Raw genomic sequence first — 22,374 nt, 5'->3', positions numbered from 1 at the left:
CACAGAAGGGAGGTGCATCTCTGCTGCCTTGGCACTGCCTGCCCAGTGTCTCCAGCTGGGAAGGGTGGCATGGGGAGAGTGTCAATGTACCCAGGGCACAGCACAGCAGTCACTCAGTGGGAAGGTGCTCTGGCATATGGAAGGTTTTTCACCATCTTTTGCTTAACGCCCTTGAGGAGTCATGGTGTGTTTTTAAATGATGACAGGTCCCAAAATGTCACACATCATTTTTCCCCCTCTGGTTTAGTTCTCCAGAGACTTCAGCAGCGTTGTAATATTGTCACAGCACAAGTTGGAGAGCATTAGAAGTAGGTCACTGGCTGTGACTTCATGAGTCCTGACACTGAGTATTACTCATGAAGACATTCCACCCAGACATTTTGCATAGGAGTTTAGAGGACCCGCTAGGATGCACACTTTGATTCTGCAGTGTCCACTAATAATTTCCAGTGGAAGAATCGAGTCACAGTCAGTTGCATGGCTTTCTTGACACAAGCAAGGGTAGGAGCAGAGAAGGGACAAAGCATGCCCAAGGGTGCAGAAGTGTGAAATTGCAGTGCTCTTCTATGAAGTCTTAGTGAAACCTCTTGTGTATAATTCAGATCCTATTACATAAAGAAAAGTAATTGACATTCAAATAAGCACATAGAAGAGTGACTGAGATGTTCAGAACAATGAGCCTGGCCTAAAGGAGGAGAAGAAAGGACCATGGCAGGCTCATACTGTTGGTGTGACAACTGAGATGTGCTGCAGCTCTAGTTAGACGGAGGAGCTGAAACAGCCGAGAGCAGGAATTTCTCTCCAATGCCAAAAGACACTGTTGGCTCAAGCACTGATTGGTTTTCAACCAGCTTTCAGTAAAAGTAGATTGGAAATTAGAAGATTTCTAATGCCAGCAGCAGTAAGGTGCTGAGCTGCAGGCCAGTGGAGGGGTCATGATGTACTTGCACTTGGTCACCCAGTCCTATGTTAATATGACACTAAAGACTTAAAATACAAAGGTTTGTCTTTGTATGTGTTTTATATGAGATGCTGTCTAAGAAAAAAATCCTCCAGTTCAACCATAAATCATTTCTATTTAAGTGAATCATCTTCAAATAAATGAAGTATTAGAGTTGTACATTTTAGAATGTATCTCAATGAAAGATCAAAAAATTTTTGTGACTTAGGTTTACAGTGGCTGCTCTTATGGCTCCAGTGAAGCTCATGGAGATGCAGAAGTAGTGAACCTAGTTCTTAAGGTTTTTCCAAGAACTTTGAAATCGTCATGCCTTACCCAAGACCAACACTGCTACTTTGCTACATGCTTCTATTAGTAGCAGAAGAGCTACTAAAAGAGCTACTAGAGCATGAGGGCTTTGACTTTCTCATCCTGGAAAAGAACTTTCTTGGCCTATTAAAAGAGATAATGACAGTTACCAATGTTTACTTGTACAGATATTTTATTTTCCACATGCAAATTAATTGCTGCTAAACACATTGAATCTTAGTTTTCTTATGGCTACTTTTCTGAGGTAGCTGTGTGTGAGGTGGTCAGCTAAATAATTTCCTCACAAAAGCTAGTCACTCACAAGGAGAGCAGCCTGATGCATCTCACTATTTCTCAGTTACTCCTTGGCTAAGATGCACGTCCCTGCTTCTGGTGCTGGTCAGCTTCTCAGCGCTGGGCGCTTTGATAGTGCCTGTGCAGAGATATGGGAAGTGCCTCCAACAGCATCGGAGCTCCTGCAAGAGGAACTGAAACACTCCTGGTTTGTAAAAGCTGATAAGGCAGAGGAAAGAGTTATATGGCATTTAAAGAAGCTAGCAGGGTCATCTTTGGTTCACAAGCTAAGGATGCTTCCCAAGGCTACTGTTTTCAGTCTGTGGTCTGCAGAACTCTGGCAGCAGTGGTACTCTTTAGGTATCTGTGAAAACTGACTTATTCTGTCATGTAGGGGGTTATTCCTCCAGCGAAAAAATTTTAAACAAAAGCTGAATGTGAATATCCTGAACAATTACTTTTTATGCTTAGAGACAATTTATGTTGGTGTAGAATACAGAAAAACAGATACTGAAAAGAATTTTTAAATGTAGTCTTCACTATTCAAAACTTCTCCAAAGGTAACAATTGTTCATAAATTTACAGAGCTATTTTTAAATCAGCCACACAAACACTGTATTTTAAATCTGAGTATAGTTTGAAAACTGCTGAAGTACGTTGTGGAGAAAGGGCATTGTTGTTACTATCATTTGTCAAAGGTTTGGTGTTGGAGCTGAATAAAGCTTTATATATAAAGCTTTTACGTTCATGTTATGTTGGTGTGAGGAAGCTTAACATCAAAGAAAAGAACTTACTTCTGATTATTCAAAGCAGTAAATCCGCCTCTGAAGTCTAAACTGCAGACTTTTTTTACTTCATAGCATGTTGGGGTCATTTTGTTAATCTGGCATCCAGACATTGTTAACTGTTGTCTAGCTAAACAGGGAACAGATGTTTTTCACATTATTTCTTGTTTATATCCAGTTACAAGCAAGAGCAGTCTTTACAATACACCAGTCATTTCAGTAGGGAGACATTGTGCACACACAGAATTGGGACTAGTTGGATTTAGAGGGTTTCAAACCACTGCAAAACCTTGTGTTAGACATTTCAGTTTAGTTCAAGCATGTCTTAACTGGCCTCAGTTCAAACCTTTCCTTAATCAACTTAAACAAAGTCAGTATGGAGCTAATTCTGCACTGATTGAAGAGTTTCCATAAACCCTTTTGTGCTGGCCTTGGTAATTTGATTTTGTACCACACCTTTTGTTAAGGCAACATATTTCAGTGTGTAGACAAGCTGCGCAGAACAGCTGCATAATAGCGAGAGCTCAGATGTGGCCATGGTGTGTGAACTATCAGCCCTCAGAGCAAGTTAGAGAAATGGAGTGTTTCAGCTGCCTACAGCTAATAAAAGACAGACCCATTAGCTCTTAACTTCTATGCTTTTTTCTTCATTTTCAGTTTTGCCAAACAACTGGAACCTTACCCGGGGTGTTTTTCAGCAATTAATGCAGCTTTCCTCTAGCAGGTGCTGTTAAAAGCAACCCAGAATTAGTACTTTCAAAGAACTGAGTTTGAAGCTGTAAAGTTGGTTATTCACTCCATACCCCTAACTGTTGTTTTGTTTTATTTAATCACAAAAACTGGTCTTCCTTCCTCTAACAAGGCACTTAATTAAGTTTTTAATTTATGATAAGAAGTTAAATGGCACTTACAAGGTTTTTTAATGGTTTCCACTTCCCATCCAGATTACAAAAAAAGGTGTGATGGAGAGAGACACGGCTGTCAGCCAGGGGTATTGTAGGTCATGCCAATATTAGCTGGCAGCAGGCCTTTATCCAATTAACATTGCTTCATCACTGCAAGTAATAGCTCTCAAGTAGATGATTGAGTCATTCATGCTGTAGTGGTACTCAACTTTACTTGAGAAGGAGCCAGTGCTTCATCAAATGGGCTTTTTATTTGCTATTATTACCTGCCTAACTCTGCTAATGGAAGTGCACAGCAAGTCTGGATGGGCAAGGTGAAAGCTGGGCACTGGATAAGGGAGCATCTTGTGTGCAAACACCTTATTCACTTTTGTGAGCTGTGGGTGCAGTTAAATGGTGAAAAGGCAGAAATAGAAACAGCAACAAGTAAAAGTCCCCAGTGGCATTTGATTCCTGTAGGTTAGAAAGAGATTCTCAATGTTGCTTGCATTTTTTTGATTTGGGAAATTACACTTGAAAGAAATTTTCACCATCCATGAGAGCGCCAAATGCCTTCCTCTCAGATGAAGCTAAACAAAGGTTTTCTGAAACAGCAGACCAAGCTTTCTTTAGCACTGGTCTGATACCAGCCTTTGTGTTCTTTTAGAAACTTGCTTCCCCAGTAGGTTGGTTCGTTTTACCTGTAGCCCTCAAATTTCTTGAATCTGTTTCAGAGTGGTGACCTTTTTTAGTGCAATGAGCTGTCTGCTGGGAAAGTTTTCTTCCAAAACGATTAAACTGAGCTGTCTGTGGTGTCCAAGTCTTCCAAGGCGCAAAAGGAAGCAGCATCTCTTTTAGGATGAGGCTGTGGGATTTGTCCACACCGCTCTTTCCTTTGCTGTTAAAAGAATAGATGTAAAGGCTGAATTCCTCCGCATTCTCTCTCCTTCGTTGGTGCAAAACCTGCCTTTTCCCCACAGGGTCTAGTCCTGTGAAATTTTTAAAAAATAGTCATTTTTTTATTTAAAAAAATAGTCATCTGCTTCTTCGTTGACTCCCTCACACGGTGGGTTAAGCTTTGCAGGGAGAAAGGCAGGACAGGACCTCATATTTGGGATTCAAGGCTGGCAAAAGCTGAGTGTGTTGGAAGGCAAAGGCAGGCAGCAGCACTCTGGGTGGGACTGAGCCAGGCATCTAACATTAGCATGGCTCGTAGCTGACAGGGAGGAGAAATACTGGCAGCTGCTAACCATCCATGCCAACCTGCCAGCCTGAGGGAAAAATGCTGGGAATTAGCCAACGAGAGATGATTGTGATGAGGAGAAAATCAAAGGCAGGATGCAGGAGGTCAACTATTGAATACCCTGCTGGCTAAAGGCACTTACTATTCCTTTTAATCTCTCTAGAAATAAACACTGTTCTCTTACTTTGTCTTTTTCCTTTCTTTGTATTCTTTGTATGTATAAATATAATATCTTTGAAGAGTGTAGGGACTGAGCTGAGAGTGCTCTGCACAGGAGCATAGAGTGAAAGAGGTGATAAATATGGAAGAGAGGAGCAAGAGGGCGAGAAGTTTATTTCCCAGCTGGAGGGATGTTTAACACAGTAGGGAACAACAAAAGACCCTTTTTCGTTGGCACCCTGGAGATATATTAGGAGTAGCTAAGGTTAGCTCTCAGAGAATGGAAAGCAGTAATGTGGCTTTCTCTTTACATTACTGTATTGGCCATTGATGTTCCTCACGGATTGCAGCACTGGCCGAAATTATTCCTGCTTTGTCTCAGGAGGTGGCAAGAACCTGAAAGCCATTATTCCCTTCATCTGCAGAGCTTTTTGTGGTGGCAAAGGGTTATCTCCATCAGGCTTCAAACTCACTTATGCTTCAACCTTACCTCAGTAATGCCACTTTAATCAGTTCATATGGATAGAAGCTTGGGTCTTTGGTTTGTGAAATTCTTCCCAGGGAATGTGTTATTTTTCATGCTGACCCACAGTGCCGACACAGACCGCACAGAGGGATGGCTGGAGGCTGCAGCTCTGTACTGAGAGTAAAACTGAGCATTTGGGTACTCTTTGAAGTCTGACATTACAGGACTCCAATTCAGGAGAAACTATGAGACAGAATTGGCTGGTGTTTTATGTATGTTGCTTATGTAGCACAGTGCAAGGTGCAAACGATGTACTTTGTTTCTAGTAGGTGAGCAATAAAACAGAAATGAGATGCTCAAGATGTGCGGCACTTGAGCAAAAGCTTCCAGCACTGCTTGATTTTTCATGCTTCAAGTGTGATGAAGAAACTAGCCACATACTTTTCATTCTGCATAGTGTAACTTCCATTATTTTCTGATGAGGGCTGTCTTGCTATTCATAACATTCTCTGATCTTCTCAGGTGGAGGAAAGCAAAATACATCTATGTTGTGGTGAGAGCTTAGGCTTCAAAAAGCAAAACAGAAGTCATGTATACATGCATGTTAAGTAGAGAAAATCTTGCAATAACTCCTTTCCCTCCCTTTGGCAGTAGCTGTACAATTTATTTATGTATTCCAGCAGGCATATGAAAGTGTACTGTGGAGGGGGATTGGGAGATGAATGCACAGAACAAAATTCACCATTGCAATAACTGCACTCAATTTTTTTGCCCCTGTTAGACTCCTGCCTGCCATTCCTGTTCAGTTGTGTTAGTGTTCAGGGAAACATAATCATGGAATAATTATAGGCAGGTGCTTTTATTGAACAGCTCTGGGTTCCAAATCTGACTCCAAGACGGGTTTGGGATGAACTTGTTTTTATACCTTTATCATTATACAACTACATATAAATTATTAAACTTATCTTGTTCTATTGTATACATTGATTTCATCCAAGCATGGATGTTTGTAATTTTCATCAAACTCCCCAACATTGTTTCTCATGATTCTTGTTACGATTAAACAATAATTATATCCAGTTACCAAACAATCATCACATCTAACAATCATAAAATTTATCATAGTCATTAAATGATTATACAAGTAAAACCTAACATTTTCCTAGGGCTTACCTTAACATTTTCCCAGGACCTACCAGGCCTATCCTTCCTTTCTAACTGCCCTGAATATTCCAGTATTTTAGAAACATTTTATCCCTATCCTGTCAGTTGGGCTGATGGACTGTGATTGCACTTGCTAGTGAAAAGGCAGTTTGCAGTGTGGAAGCTTTCTTGATCAAATATAACAAACATGGTCTAAAATGTAAAAGATAGCTTGAATAGTAAATCCTATGTTAAGGGCACGAGAAGAAGCAATAAGAATGCATAACAGGAGGTGGATTGGTTTTGTTTGTTTGTTTGGGTTTTTCGTTTTTGCTTGCTGTGTTCAAATATATATGAATGAAAATGAGATGGCTGAGCCATGACTGTGCCTCAGCTCTGAGCACTCTTTCAGGCCCTGCAGACTGAAAGATTTCTCCTTCTCCTCCCCCTCCATTTAAATTCTCTTACCTTTGCTTTCTCTCTTACATAAAAACCCCTTTCAATTTCATTAAAGACTTCAAACCAGGTATCTGCTCTCTTAGAGTCCCAAAATACGAGCTGGGCATTTGACTGAACTGATAGGTAAGGTCCAGTGAAGACACCTGGCAGCTTCACAACATCAGACACCACAACCTGTAAGATACTTTCTGATTACAGTACCAAGTTTTGTTCCCAAGACCCCCAAAAAATGAGATTTTAATCTTCATACAGCACTTTCTGACAAGGATTCCCTGGTGAATATTGTCAGACTGACTGTTTTTCTCAGCTACTAATGAAATTGAGCATGTTATGGGATGGAATATACTACGTATTCAAATTATGCATTGCAACAGTCAACAAACATTAAACCTAAGAAGTATGGTTCAATTTGGAAGTGAAGTATGGGGTTTAGGTGAGCAGAAGGCAATTGAATCATACTAGAATTTGGGAATTAGATGTTTTTTGTGAGTTTTGCAGAGTTGGATTTTTTTAGAGGAAGAAGTAGACACAAACGTTCTGTTAAATTTGATGCAAGCTCTGAAGAGCAAAATGTCTGGTTTATTCCAGGATTTTTGTGCTGTAATGAATTTTCATCTGTCCCATTTTGACAAGGGACAGCCAGCAAACACCTCTGAGTCCCAGTGCAGTCTAACACTGCTAAAAGCTTTGTCCTTGGGTACTTTATTTACTTTAATAAAATAAATAAATAGGAGCAGCTGTAGCTGGTCAAACTACAGATCTAGCCCAGGCTTGGTTTGTTTAAAAAAGTGAGTTTTACTTTCTCTGAAAGCTCTTGAGAGAAGGTTTGTTTGGCTGTTTGAAGACTTAAATGAAAAGAAATATCAGGCATCTCTCTAGTAAGCATGTTGTAAATTACTGGGAAAAGATATCCAGAGAAGCCACTGGCAATTGTTTTGAAGCCAGATTAAAATAAACTGAAAAATTTGGCATGGGTTTTTAGCAACAAACTCTTCAATGATATGTGTTTGACTGCACATTGTTTCATAACTGTAAGGCAAATGGCCTTTGAGAGTGACAAAATTTGGACACCCCTTTAAGAAATTTGGTGTTCAGTACTGGTGTAGATCAGTGCACTTCAGCATCCTAAAAGAGGATACATCAGATTTGCTAATCAACCTTTCTGTCTCTCTCTTTGCTTAATCTGACCTTCTAACAGTTGATGGCATTAAAGTGTGCATTTAACTGTGTCTGTTTCCTTGCACACAAAAGTAGATGGGGTTTTTTTGTTTGTTTTGGGGTTTTGTTGTTGTTGTTTTGTTTGTTTTTTTTTTTTTTTTTAGTTTAGAAGACTTTAAAAGACATTGTGGAGAAAGTTGACTTGGAAGTTAAATGGTACCATTCTCCTTTCTGGGGGTCCACAGTCAAAATAACCATAGGTGAACTGAGAATGGCAGAAAACTGCAATACTAAAACTTTCAGTAACACCAAGATATAAACAAGGTGTCACCAAACAGCTGGAATTGAGAGGTATCAGCTCTGAAGCTAAATAATGGCAATATAAAACCTTCAGCAGTAGATTTCTGAAGCCTCTTGTGACCAGATAAAATACTGTCATCACCTCTCTGCACATGCTGGAGTGGAAGTTGATGCATCAGATGGGAATTACAGCACAGGTCTGTGCATTGGGTCAGTGATGATTAAATCACCTTGTGTGAACCACTCAGCAATGTTTACCTCTCTCTAAATGCTCTGGTTCACATTACCTCACGTGGAGGTGATCAGAGCGACCCACAGCTGGCACAGCTGCTGATCCCAGAGCAGCCCACACACCTCACCCAGAGCTTCCAGCTTATCAGCCCTCAGCCAGTTCCAGTCTCATTTTCTTCCCTCTGTACAAGGCACTGGAGCTTGTTGGACTAGCTGCAGCATTTCTCAGGCTGATCAGGGCAGGATGGAGGTGCTCACCTTACCTGGGTGACTGGTCCTGAGTGACAGATGGGGTCTGCTCTGTGTTCCCTGCCCGTTCTTCCCGCATCACTCCTGAGCTCCTGTGTGCTGCCATTGACCACAGCTGCTGAAACTACACATCCAAGAGGAAAGTAGGGTTGGAGGCATGGGGCAGATCAGGATGAGCCTGTGAATTGCTACAGGCTTCCTGTCCCTCACCAGGAGACCAGGAGCACTTTGAGGATGCTTAATTAGGAAATTTTGCTCAAGTGACAGCAGTTGCTGACCATCCCTTATATCCCAAACAACAGACAAGCAGGTTCCTAGCAAGACTTAATCTCTTCCAAAGAGAGCTGATCATTCTTGGCAAATGGGAGCTGTAGGTTTTCAGGACACCAGAAACAGGCCATCTTTCTTTTAGTGCTGAAGGAACCATATTTAGTTGAGTTTATATTGCACCTGGTCCACATCATTCCCTGCAGCAGCTGCTCATCATTTCAGAGCAACACTTCAGAAAAATGGAAGTGTACAGACTTACTGTAAGGATAGCAGAGAGATTTGGCAAGGGTGAGCCAGGATGGATTCATGGGTGCTGTAGTGTTCTCAGGGCTTCCTTCTGTTCCTGCAGTGTCAGATGTACTTCCCAAAGACAGGGCTCAGGTGGGTTTATGGAGATAGTGAAAGAGAAAGGAGACCATCTAAATAAATTAATTGGCCCAGAAAGGGACCTGAACAGTTCAAAGACATGTGGGCATCCAGTGTATTGCACATGAAACACATGGTAATGCTCTGCTTGAAATTTGCTTGCTTTGAGTTGTGATAGGACCAAATTCCCACACCTCTGCGTATACCTCCTACTTTAGGTTCCCAGAATGGATGGGAGTGCAGTCTGTGTTAATGTTTCAAGTTTTAGAAAGTAGATCAAAAGAAAAAAGAATTGCCTATTCAGACTTTACCAGTGCAGTTCTTAGTTTCTGGAAAAAATCTGTTTGATCAAGTGGTGCTGGATTTTTGAGACTGTCATCTAGGAGGCTGAGACTACATTTCTGACTGTGTAAAGAAAACTTTTGCTTCTGAGAAATGTCTTGGGTTTTCACTTACCTTTGAAATTCAGACCTGTGGTTCTCTGTTTCAAGGGCCTGCAGCTAATAAGAAACAAGTCTTAAACAACTCTGAAAGCAAAATATCTTTCCATCTCTGACCACAGAGCAGTAGTACAGCGTGCCTAGCCACCTCTTTCCTCAGATACACAGGCAGCCTTCAGAGAAAATTTGCCTGTCAGAGGATTCCTGGTCAAGTAAAAACAGAGTAAGTTTGAGTTGTTTCCTGTTTCCTTCAAAGGACAATGTTGGAGCCAGTAAACTTTCAAGACAGGAAAAAGCTGTGGAGAGACAAAACCTGACAACTTCCCTTCTGATCTCCATAGAGGACGAGTGCTTCTTTCTGTTTCTGGAAGGGGAAGCTGGACTTGAGGTGGATAGGTCTGAGCCATTCAATCTGCGTGTTGAATTCAACTATTTTTTAGCCTTATCTTTGTCTGACTACAGATTTTCTTGTTGTACCATGGATGGCTTTCTGCATATGGCACTTTTGTTTATACATAAAAACAAATCAAGAAGTTTCTGTCTATTCCTTGATTTTGCTAGTTTTCAGGAGACTGAACACATCAAACCACATTTTAATGGGTATGTTTTAAATGTTGGAATTGATTTGTCAAATGCAAGGCACAAAAACTGAAGAGTTGCCTGTCTTTTGCAAGAGCCATCTCTCCTTGTCATTTTTGCCCAGTTTATATAAGCAGTAGCCATTGAGGTCACATAATATCTGTACCATTGTCCAAGGAAGTGAAGAATGGAGAGATGTCCCTGAGATACAGAAGCACTGGGGCATTCTACAAAGAAACTTGTTCACATGTACAAAGTCATCACTGCATTCAAAAAGCAAAAATCATTGCTTTCAGTAGTGGCAGAAGCCTTTAAATCACTGACTTCCATTGCTTTTTTCCCTGTCTCCAGTGTATCTTGCAGTTGGAGGACTGAGAAGAACACCCAGTAAGGGCTACCTCAGGTTTGGTTTAGTTTTGCTTCCTTTTTAAAGATGAGCCTAATCCTTCTCTTAGGAGTTCTATCTCACTATTATGCATGAGCTCTCCAATTGGAAAACAGTTGAGAGGGCATACATAAGTAAATTTTTAAAGACAAGCATGTGATTACATTTCTGGCCTTTGTCTTCAGCTGGTGGTGAAGACACCACCACCTTTGTCGCACAGCCATGGTGATCCTAGCAGGAGCTGCACTGGACCTCTGCAAGCAGCTCTGTGGGGCACACAGGCACTGCACACATAAACTGCTCTGCAGAGGGTTTCAGGTCAATCCCAGCCTTGGAGAACCAGACTGTTTGTATCATCTGCTCTTGCACTCTCATTTTAGTTATCAGGTACGGTTTTAATCTGAATTATTTGTCCAAGTTAAATTTTGGTTTTATAACTGCTTTTCTGCAGAGGAATTGCTTAGCTAAAAGGCTGTGAGAATTTATGGTAATTTGTCACTTGTGCTTTCAACCTCTTGGCTGAATGATGAGGTGGTAGTAAAGACCTCTCTATTCTCTTTCAGGAATGGATATTTTACTCATATCTAGGCTTTTCTTTTCCCAAACTGCTCTGATTTGGGTAAAGAAAATGGTCAGGTGTCTATGTGTTCTTAAGAGACTCCAAAGGTGTCTTTTCTATTGTAAAAATCAGAAGAAATAGAAGTGGTTGTAACTATTTGACCAATTCATTCCAACACTACTATTTTCTTAAAGCCAAGGGTTTCATGAGGCCTTTCTGTAATTAGTTGTCTGTGCTATCATTTTTTTTTACATAAAAGGGAGAAAGTAATTCCATTTGCAGATTGCAACTCTTGTCCATCTGTCAGATGGATGTGTATTTGCAAGATGAATGCCTGTTTCTGATTTCTCCCATTAGAACAGAGGTTACTCTGTCATTGTCCTCAGAAAGCTTTTGGAGTAGCTTGCTTTGGTGTGTGCATGCCCTTTTTTTGTTACAATACCAAGTACTCTGTTAGGACTCTAGCAGGGACCAAAGGGAAAGAAGGAGTTTTGGGGATAAACCCTGTTCACGTGGCTAAAACTCTGTAACACCACCACACTGATCTGCTGGAGAGTGATGGAGAGCTGGGCTCTGCCTGGTGTGCTCCCCACGCCCATCCCTGCTGAGGTGAGCCAGCTGCTGCCCTGCCACCTCTGAATATGGGCTTCTCCTGCACCAAATGTGGGAAGGACCTGGGAAGGCAGCAGCCCCTGGGCAGGCTGGCATTTCCATACCCTCTTTATGCACATAGTATTGGCACAGAAATGCTCTTGCTCAATCCTATCAGCTGCATATCATTCTATTCTGGGGAAGGTGAGAGCACTGCTGGAAATGACTCAGCTCCAAAAGGTATCAGCTTTACTGCTGTTACCCCCCAGAGTTGTTCCTTGCTTTAGGTTTGTGCAGTAGCTACCCTACAGGGGAGAAACATCACATTTTTAGAAAACAACAATGAGAAATGGCTGGCTGTCAAGTGAAAGCATTTGTTCTTTGGAGTTTATATGGCTGATGAGTTCTCTGCACTTCAGCAGTGCTCTGTTTTGCCAGGGGCTTTTAAAGGTCCTTGAGAAGCCTCAACAGCAAATGAGCCAACCTTGGCAAGATCCTGCATTACACCATGCCCTGCCCAGCATTCCTGTAGTTCTTACCATTTCCTGCCCCTTACACCATGGCTGTGACTTTGGACAGCAAGCACATTCTGTGTTTTAAATGTCTTTGCTGTGGGGGTTTTACAGTGTGCAGTGCATTTGCACTGGGGCAGGGGGATTTTGGTTTGTGTGATTATGTGCTGTTTTGTGACTGTTCTGTTTCCTCTCACATCCTCCTTCCCTGTCTCTTGTACCTGAAATATTAAATTAAACTTAACATAGCAGTACTTTCAGACAGAAGCGACACTTGGCTGTGCCAGTTCCCCGGTGGCTTTGAACTGCTGGCTGCAATACTGCAAACACATTCAGACCCTGGCTTGGCCAGCAGTTCCCCCAGCTCTCTGCATGTTTGCTCTCCAGGCTTTATTTTACCTACACTATTGGAGACTCTGGAGTTACAGCCTATGTCTCATTGTTATGCATGGATGGGAAATATTCCTGTACTTATTTGCATTCATTAGCTGTTGGGAGCTCCTCTGTTGAGGTCTCTAGCCTTGTTTTTACAGTGCTTTTGGCAGTGTTTCTGCACTTGGTGTGCGAATTTTTATGATCTGTTGCATGTTATTCATGCAATTTCCTGCCCTGTAATGGTATCAGTTTTCCAGACACAGAGGAATACAAACGAAAACCCAGGAGCCTGCATTAGCATAAAATGTCCCAGTTCTGTCAGTTTGATTAATTTGTCTCTTTGTCTCCACTCTATATGATAAGTGCTATTAATGGTTGCAACACTTCATATGTCAAAGTCTTTCTTCCTAATGACTTGAAAATGTGGTTTATTTCCCCCTTTTTTGTATTATTTTTCTCATTTAGCATTCCACTCAAGTATAGATTTATGCCATGCTCTTTCATTATCTTACTGGTTGCAGCGCTGGAGTGATTACATATGGTGTAGGGTATGAGCAAAGATGCGATCCCAGGGGCAGCAGCTGCTGATGCAAGCTGAAAATAGATCCAGCGTATGCTCAGCACTTTTCCCAGAGGTCTTTTATTTATTAGGAACAGTCTTGGTACAGGACAGCTCGGACCCTCATTTAGCAAGATGACTTTTTGCCTTTCAAGAGCAGCACGGTGACTTTGCTCTATTTACTGACTGCTGTGTAATTTTTTTTTCCCCATCTCCTGTGGAAGCAGAGACTTTACCTAACATAAATTGTAATATAATCCTGATTTATAATGAAGTCAAGAAATGACAGGCTCCATTTGAAGTAATGGAACTTGACAGATCTAAGGTTTAAATTAAATAATCCTATTTGTAAGACAGCATTTGTACATGGTACACTGATTTAAAATGAACTTCGGTTCTTCTTCAACAAATCCTTTACCATTCTCTGTGTTTTACCTTCCATAGAGGGGGAAAAAGCTTTTAGGGGGACAAAGTTCATTTGAAGAGAACAATTTATTATTTGAAAACATGTATGGAACAATAAATTGTTTTCTTTCCCAAAGTTCTTGCAAATTGTTTCACAGAAAAAACAACTTTAATTGCAGAGGAAAAATTAATGTAGGTCACTTATTCAGGCCAAGCCGCAGCTAACCTGCTTCGGTGGCCAGAAGAGGCCAATTGCTGAGAATGAAGGAGGGAGGATGCTGGAGAGAAAACAGTGAGGAGGGTTGTGGCTCCACTCTTCCCCTCCCAGGAGCAGAGGTTCATTCTCACAGTGGTTTCTGTGGAGGGAGAAGGTCACCTCCTCCTTACTGTCCTTCCTTCCCTTACAGCTGGCACAGGGGGACACTTAAAGATGTTTCCTCCTGCCTCTGCACCCCACTTTTTCTTCACCTGTCACTGTTGTACCAGTGCAGGCAGGCAGAGCCCCAGGGTGCACAAATGGAAAGGTGCTCCTGCTGTGGCTGCTGGAAGCCGGCAGTAAGCACTGGAGGGGGGGTTGTGGAACAAAAGGCTTGCAGAGGAAAAAAAGAGACCAGACAGGGGGCATGAGATGCTGCAGAAACGATCAAAAAAGGCAGTGGGATAAAAACACTAAATATACAGTGTATGATTTTTTTTGCTTAGATTGAGGGAAGCTGTTTTAGAAAATGCCCCTGTCTCTTTTCTCTCACTCAGCATTGTGGTTTTGCCTTCCTTTCTACCTGTATTTAGTAGCAGCTGCCCTCTCCAGCGTCTTTCTAATTTTCCTCCATACCTGGCAGGGATGTGGCCCTTTCCCCAGGGGTCTGACAGATGCTCTCACTCTGGACCAGCCTCCCCTGCTCAGGCAGAAAGGTCCCAGTGTGCATGTTCAGCTCAGTAAGGAGCCTGTTCTTCCTGTGTCACCCTGCCAGCATCACCCTCCTTTCCTGGGAACACATGGGAGGTGTGGGAGGGCAGGGTGGGCACTGACCCACAGGGTCCCCTCGGCAGGGGGAGGGAGGGAGGGAGGGAGGGAGGGAGGGCAGCCTCTCCTGCCTGGGGCTTTGAGAGCCATCAATCCGGGCTGGAGCTTCAGCACCGTGTCTGCCCCGCAGGGAGTGGCTTCAGGGCCAGGCAGCTGCTTTCTCCTCTTTGTGGTGAACTCCAGCAGCCAGTGAAGATGAGATGGCTGCTGAGGAGGGGGTTGCTGGGGCTGGAGCCCAGCCTGGGGACATGGCACGAGAGGCTCCTGCTCCCACGTCCTGCTCTCTATGCGATTAGGAACTTTTTTCCCCAGTGCTTGCAGGGAATTAATAATTTATATTAATTAGTAACCAACCAAATCTCCCCAGTGCACTCAAGAAAGAACATGACTTTAGAATGTCACTGAGAAATGAGAGGAAAAACAAGCTCACAAAGCCAAAGTGGTGCAGGCCAGTGGAAAAGGTGAAGGCAAGGAGTATCCATGCAGCAAACACGGCATTGATGTCATGTGGGCCCTTGCTCCTCATCTAGGGAAAAAGCCAGGAAGGCCCAAGAGTAAAAATCCATCAAGAGGTTTCAGAGTTGCTGCTGGTAGCTTGCACACTGCCCATCTCCCTCCTCCAACAGACATGTGCATGGCTACAGGCGTGGCTTTCTGTTCACTTGGAATTAATAGGATTATATACAGCGGGAGAGGAGGCAGGGTACACTGAATTCTGCAAATACAGAGCTTCAGCCTGTGCTGCTTGATCTTTAGAAAAATATAAGTAAAACAAAATAAAGTAGGAAGAACCAATTCCAGAGTGCTTCAGTGTGCACATAAACTGGTTTTCATTGCTCACAGCACACATAAATACTCGCTGGTGACTGAGGCAGCAAAGTAATGCTTAGCTGTTCATTATTTTATCAGACAGTGATAATTGTAGTTAATATTTTCTTAGTAGTGTCTCTGAGAGTTTATTTATGCTGTTAATAATCTGAGCAGCTGTAATGATGCTGGCTGCCAGAGCTGTAGCCTTTTAGAATCACTCCAGTGTGGCAATGATACAATAGTAATAGAAATCCAAAGAGAAAACGATCTTTTCGGAGCAGATGGGGCTAATTCAATCCCTTTCACACACGTTCACGTTATCTAGTTTCTTTCTCACACTAGCATGCGTGGGTGCACGTGAGCATATGCAGTCACATCCACACACACAAATAGCTGTAAAGTCCCACCTTCTACCCTCTGAGGAAGTCAAGCTGGAAATGCCATCATTTTTCTGTGTGAAGTCTTTCTGGGGCTTCTAGGGTACATGGCATTTTCTACTCTTTAATTTCTGGGTAGATCTTAAAAATATCATATATGAAGCAGAAAGGGGAAAGCCATTTCCTTGGGGACAGCCCAGAGCTGGGCACAAGGTCATGGCTGCACTGGGATGCTGTTGCCCAACCTTCCCACCTTTCCCTGCCTTTGACCTCTTCACTATGGGTCACTCCTGCTAAGCCTGCACTCCTTTAGGGACTAAAAGAGCCATTTACCTTTTACTCATGGCAGACATGAAATCTCAGCAAGAAGGCAAATACCTACAATTTTTTTCAGATGGGATTTACAGAGCCTAGTTAACCTTTTGAGCCACTGAGAGAAGAGTTAACTGCTCCTCGTGGAGGATGGGAGGGAACCAACTTTGCCAGCTCAGCAGTGGCTGGTTCTCCTTGCAAATCTGCATTGCTGAGCTGAGCAGCATTGCAGGTCATTGATGAAATGTTCCAAGCAGTGGAACAAAAGCCACTGTAATCCTCAGATCTGTTGTAGCCGTGCAAGAACAAAAACAAGGTGATGGCAGAAGAATTGCACATCCAAATACCAGAAATTAAACAGCAAGTCAGGGGAGGAGAAGGAAAACTGGAACAAATGCAGCGTTTGGCAGGTTTTCTTTTAAAAATAGGAAGCTGGGTCAGTTTTACAGGGTTTCAGCCTACCAATTAATAGGTGTGATTGCTTGGTTACCTCATGAAGTGCAATAGTAAAGCCTTTTACATTAATTTCCATCCACAACCTGGCAAGAGCATCTCTGGATTTAACATGTGATGGTATTTGCTGGGCAGCACTGTCTGCTGCCCCAGTGTAAGGATGCCAGTGATTTTACCTGCTGTGCTGTGCCAGCACAGGGTGACAGGAATGCCAGAAGCACGGGTGTCGTCAGCCCTGTGGTTTGGAGCATCCCTGAGCTGCTCTGGGTGTTACCCAGCCCCTCTGCTGAGCCTGCTTCTGCTCCAGCTCCTTTGTCTTCCCACTTAGTTCTCCTCCTCAGAGTGCAACCTTGCAGATTTTAAATCATGTCTGACAGAGCCTGCTTCCTCCTCTCCTGCACTGCATGGAGTGTAATCGGAGGGCTTGCAGTGAGGTGGCTTGCTGTGAAGTACTCCTTGTTTTTATGAAGTAATTACAATGTATTTAATGCACTGTGTATTTAATACGCTATTACATAGTTCGTGCGCATAAATACATTCTGCCATGCCTGGGAAAGAGGAACCTTGGTGAATTTACAAGTCTTGGTATTTTTTCAGTGTTGTTGTGCTTACTTGTAAATCAATTACAGCTTCAGAAACTCTGAACCACTCCTCTAAGCACCCCTCTGAATTAGCAAAATTCTACATGCATCTTTATTTTCTGACTATTTTGATATTTCCTAATGTAATTTGGAGGCTTCTAGGATTCTTTCTTTATTCTGAAAGTTCTGAAACTGCTTTTGTTTTCCCTTTTTCTACCCACTTTGGCTCATGTTATGCACTTAAACAGATCTTTCACAGACTCCTCTCACAATTTATATTCTGTGAAAGCTTTCCCACTCCTTCCTCACCCCCCTTACTGCTAACACTTCCTCTTGTTTTTCTTTCTTTTTTAATCTTGGGGTCAGTTTCATTTTCCTTTTGCAAAAATGTGGGACTAATTTTAATTTTAAATTACAGTTGCACTTTAATTCTGATGAGGCTTTTCGGTTAAAATCTGTTCATTTCTGCTTGTTTCTTCCCCACTGGTTTCAGTATGGCCTGTACAGGCACCCAGGGAGCAAAGGCAGCATTTCTGCTGAGCCACCTTCTTGTGTCATCCTTTGTTACTGTGTTCCAGGTTTCTTAAGATGCTCCTTGCACTGGAAAACACAAAAGTATTTGAAACAGCCAGGTGTCACAGCCATGTTTCCCTTTGCTTTCTCTTCCAGTCCGTGTCTGGGTGTTTAAACTGCTGCTTAGTGCCGCTGTTTTTTATGGGTGCTTTGTTGATTGAGTAACATTGTGGCCACATTGTGCCTTTAGAGAGACTGTTCTTTGAAACATCTTCATCTCTAATTTTCTTTTTAGCACCTTCACTCAGAGTCTCACCTTAGCAGCCCCAAAATCCTCCTCCCAGAGCCTTTTCTCCTAGGCTTGCCTGCAGACACTCTCTTGGCCATAACTTGGAGTTTTCTGTGTTCTTGTTATGCTGTGGACAACCCCTGACATCAACAACATACCCCAAGCCACCAGAATTAGTTAGGAAAAAATAATAAAACGGTATTTGACTTCAAAACAGGTTACTGAGTGAGATTTTAAAATAAGGGCTCTGGCAGTGTCATGTGGCAGGTTTGCTTGCAGGGGTTTAAGAAGTTTCCCCCTCCAGTCCAAGAGCTGTTTTGCTGAAGGTGTTGTGCTGCTCTGAGGTGGCAGAGAGAGGTGCAGCACAGAGCTGCCTTCCTGAGCTGCCCAACTTCTCGTGACTGAGTTTCTCTGTGGCCAGAGGAGCAGCCATGCAGGCAAATGTCCCCTTTTGCTCAGAAGACTGCTGTGAATAATGGTAAGACCTAGGGCTGCCCAATGGGTACATCTGGCAGTGACTGATGTTTGGAGTAGATGTGATGCAGGCAGTGCATCCCTGCTATGGAAGAGCACTGTATCTTCCCATCCTATAGCCTTTCTGTTTTGCAAGTGTATTTATTGATCTTTGTTGTCTGCTGCTTCCTGCACTGAGATGTGTCTGCAGCTTATGCCTATGATTTCTACCTTCCTTCTCAATAAACAGTATATGTTTTGAAAGGTGTGGCAAATGCAACAAATTGCCTTTTCCTCAGAATTTTCAGAGATGCAGAAAATGTGCAGGGACACTGTCACAATTTCCAAAAGTAAATTCTTTTCATTGATTTGAAACCAGTCTCGCTTTTGAAAGGTTGAAGGAATTTCAATTTGGCTTCAGTAACTCTGCGAGAAAATAAAGCTAGAAGTTGTGGATTAAAATAAGCATTGCAGTTGGATCAGAGATTATTTTTACTTTTACTACGCTCTAGGTTATTTTTTTAATTTTCTAGACATCTTCTGATTCTCTCTTCCCCTTTGGTTCCTCTGGCATTACTAGCCTGTGACTTAAGGACTGGGGTTTTTGAGAGTGCTTCAAAGCTGGGGCTACAGCCACAGAGAGTCAGTCAAACCTAAGTGTGGGTGCCTCAGCTCTTGCAGTGCACCCATGAGCCGTGTGTGGCCGAGTGCTGACATAGCCAGTGATGTGATCATTGATCCCGTGGCTGCTGACGCCATCCTTGTGCCCGGTGATCAATGCGGAGCCGCTGGCCCCGCCGTCAGCGCTGACGCACTGCTCACAGTGGAGCCCTGGACACAGTCTGCCATTATTGCTCCCCATCCTCCAGGCAAGCCTGGCTGAATGACTGCTCCTTCCTCCCCACCTCCCCTCCTGCAGTCACACCTGCGGTCACACTGGGATGCTCTGCGGGCACTGAGGGATGTGGGTCTCTCCTTCCCTCTTGGGTGCTGAGGGAGGAGGCTCTTTGAAGGGCTCGTGCTGCCCCGGGATGTGTTCATTACGCCAGAGAGTCACTTGGTTTCACTCTACTCTCACACAGTCAGGGCTTCTAGTGTAAATTTGTTGTCTGGCCAACAGCTGGGATTTCAGCGGGGTAGGCTGAGGGTGGCACTTGTTGGGTTTTTTCTTTGGAAAGCACAAAATTGCAATTTGGACAAGCACTTCCAGTGTGGCATCTTCTGTAAAAGTACCATTAAGGGCAGTTAAGCATCTTCTTAAAGCTCTCAGTCCGACAGCCTCAAGAGGCTGTAGTGGAGGATGCGCTGGAAAGACACCAGGATACCCCTTAGACCGCTCAGGGTGTGGCTTTGCGGGTGGCAGTTTTTCCAGGGGGACTTTTGATATTAATAATTGGGTAATGGGCCTCCTAAAGAAAGGAGCTGTGTGTCCAGTTTCTCGGTTCCCCTGGCGTGTGTTCGTGCTCAGAGAATGCAAGGTGATGGTGTGGTGGCCTCCCAGCCCTGCAATGTGGTGTGGGAGAGGCCATGCTGTCACTGTCACTCTTCTGCACAAAATTTGTATGCCCTACCAGAAGAGGCAGAATGTAAAACTGGGGCTGGCAGGGTATTTACTTAATTTTAAAAATGTTTTTAGAGTGAAAACAAAGGCCTCTTTTTATTGAACTTCTCCATCAGCATCTTGTACATTCCTTTGTTGTTTAAAAGCTTACATAAGACAAAAAAACCAGCTTCTCACCCAAGTGGAATTTTTAAAGAGTAATCACTCATTTTAGGAGCTCCACTGCCATATGAGCAAATAAATAAGGGAAATACATCTGCAACCTGCTGGTGACAGAACATTTAATTGCTGTTAAATTAAAGACGGGAAATGCAATACCAGTGTGGCATTGCCTTACAAAAGTACTCTGCAGTTTATCGTCTCTTTCTGATTTTTTCCTGCCTCCTGCATGTTCCCACCTTATGTAAAAGGATCATGGTTTCAAAACAATTCCTGCCTGTGTGCATATATAGGAACAAACCGTGATGTCTTAACACCGTTGGTTTTGCACATGTGACTGACCTATTTGAGCCTAGTAATATACTTAAATCTTTCAGAGAGTTTTCCAAAACCAAATAGGCTCAAGCTAGGAAAAATCCAGGCTTCACCATCCCAGGTAAAAATAACCAAGTAAATAACCAGGAAGTCTCTTAATTCTTAATGGAATAACAGCTTTGGTGACTGATTTTGGTTATCAGATTACCCCCTGAAAATAACTTCTGTGCTATACTTGCAATTGGCTGTAGAACAAAAAGAATACACTGTGTGCTAATTTTAGCAAATAAGATTAGAGTTAATATTTAATCCCAGAGACCTTCTTCAGGCTGTGGAAAAAAATAGCAGCAGTTAACTGTCACTAATCTTATCTCCTATTTTCCTAGCATGTGTTTGATTATATAACTTGTAGTGCTGGGAACCCGCTGGCTCAGTGAGAAGTTGGTGGTTTGTTGGCTACATGCTTGGGCATATTAGACAACGTCAGGGCTGAGATGGATTAAAAAGCTCTACACGTGCCTTGGGACTGCAGCACAATGCTGAAAGGCCAGTAAAACAGGTACCACAGCAGACCTGATATGAAACAATATGTGAATAACTGGTTCATTTGGAGTTCTGCAAGAAACAGTCACATTTCTGCTATTTTTCTATCCAGTTGTTTTAATACTTGGTTTGAGAATTGATATTCAGCATGTGAGGTTTGATTCAATCTTCTTTTCTTCCTTCCCCACAAAATGGCTTAATTGAATTGATGATTGGAAATTAGAGATGAGGGGTTTCTAAATGTTCTTAGGTGCCTGCTGATGAATTTAACCTGAAAATCAAAATACTAAAAATATAAACCATTAACCTACAAGCAGCTTGCATGCTCCACAGCAAATCTATGAGTGCTCCTATTGAGTTTTAACAAGTCTACTCCAATGTGTAAAGATAATAACATGCGCCTGCGCTGCTCTGTCGGGACTTGTGCATTCTCAGTGGGTCTGAAGGTCTCACCACCCAAATTACCCCCAGTTCAGTAGGATTTAGCAACTAATGTTCTGCAGGTTTCATTGTATCCCTGGAGGGGAGGAGAGGGCTCTGCCCTCTCACGCCACCACCAATGAGCTTGTTCTTTGCATGTGCCCCAGGTATGCTTTATTTGGAAAGGAACAATTGCATGTGCATTTGCTGTTGAACTTTATTGCTCTTTCCTAGCAGATCATTGGCACTGTGCCCTCATTAACACAGAAATTAGCCCTGGAAAAGTCTACTAAATTAAAGCCCAGCTCTCCAGAACAAGGTTGCACTTTGTTAGTTTTCCTTTGCAGGACCCAGACATAAAGTATCCATCATCTTCCCTGGAAAGCCTTCCAAGACCGCTCTGAATTGACTGTTAGGTTAAGAGTCAGGGGAAAAAATCCCTACATTTTAATTTCTTTTTGCTGCAAATGCCAATAGCGCCCCATAGCAAACCAGACAGTTCTTCTCTGTTCTTGATGTTAGTCTGCATCAGATTACTGTAAACATTCCCTTGCTCCATTTTAGATACTGCCTTGCCAAGTTTACATTCCTACATGTTTACAGTGATCTTTTCTTGCCCTTAATCACTTTTCCCCTCTTTAAACTGAAGTCAGACTTTGCTGGCATTTCGCAGGGGTTGACCTTCCCTGCTCCAGATGCAGCTTTTCATACAGATGCCATTCCAAGCGGGGTTACCAGACATCCCTGTTTCCTTTGGAAATAACCTTCCTTCCCACCCCCCATAAGAAACACTGTCTGTGCAGAATTGGAGGATTTTGTCTATTTGTCTGGGATTTTGAGACATCTAGAAGTCTGGGCAGCTCGCTAATGAGCGTGCACTGATGAACTCTGCGGCGCACAGCG

At 42.8% G+C, this 22,374-nt stretch overlaps 1 protein-coding gene across 1 annotated transcript in view; it reads left to right on the top strand.

Annotated features, from left to right (window-relative positions):
- BACH2 (BTB domain and CNC homolog 2) overlaps positions 1 to 22,374 on the top strand; it is a 182,479-nt gene that overhangs the window by 138,103 nt on the left and 22,002 nt on the right. The gene's annotated exons all lie outside the window — the stretch shown is intronic.

This window comes from Ammospiza caudacuta, chromosome 3 (assembly GCF_027887145.1).
Source record: "Ammospiza caudacuta isolate bAmmCau1 chromosome 3, bAmmCau1.pri, whole genome shotgun sequence".
Taxonomy (NCBI): Eukaryota; Metazoa; Chordata; class Aves; order Passeriformes; family Passerellidae; genus Ammospiza; species Ammospiza caudacuta.
This window is presented reverse-complemented; position numbering and strand designations above follow the sequence as displayed.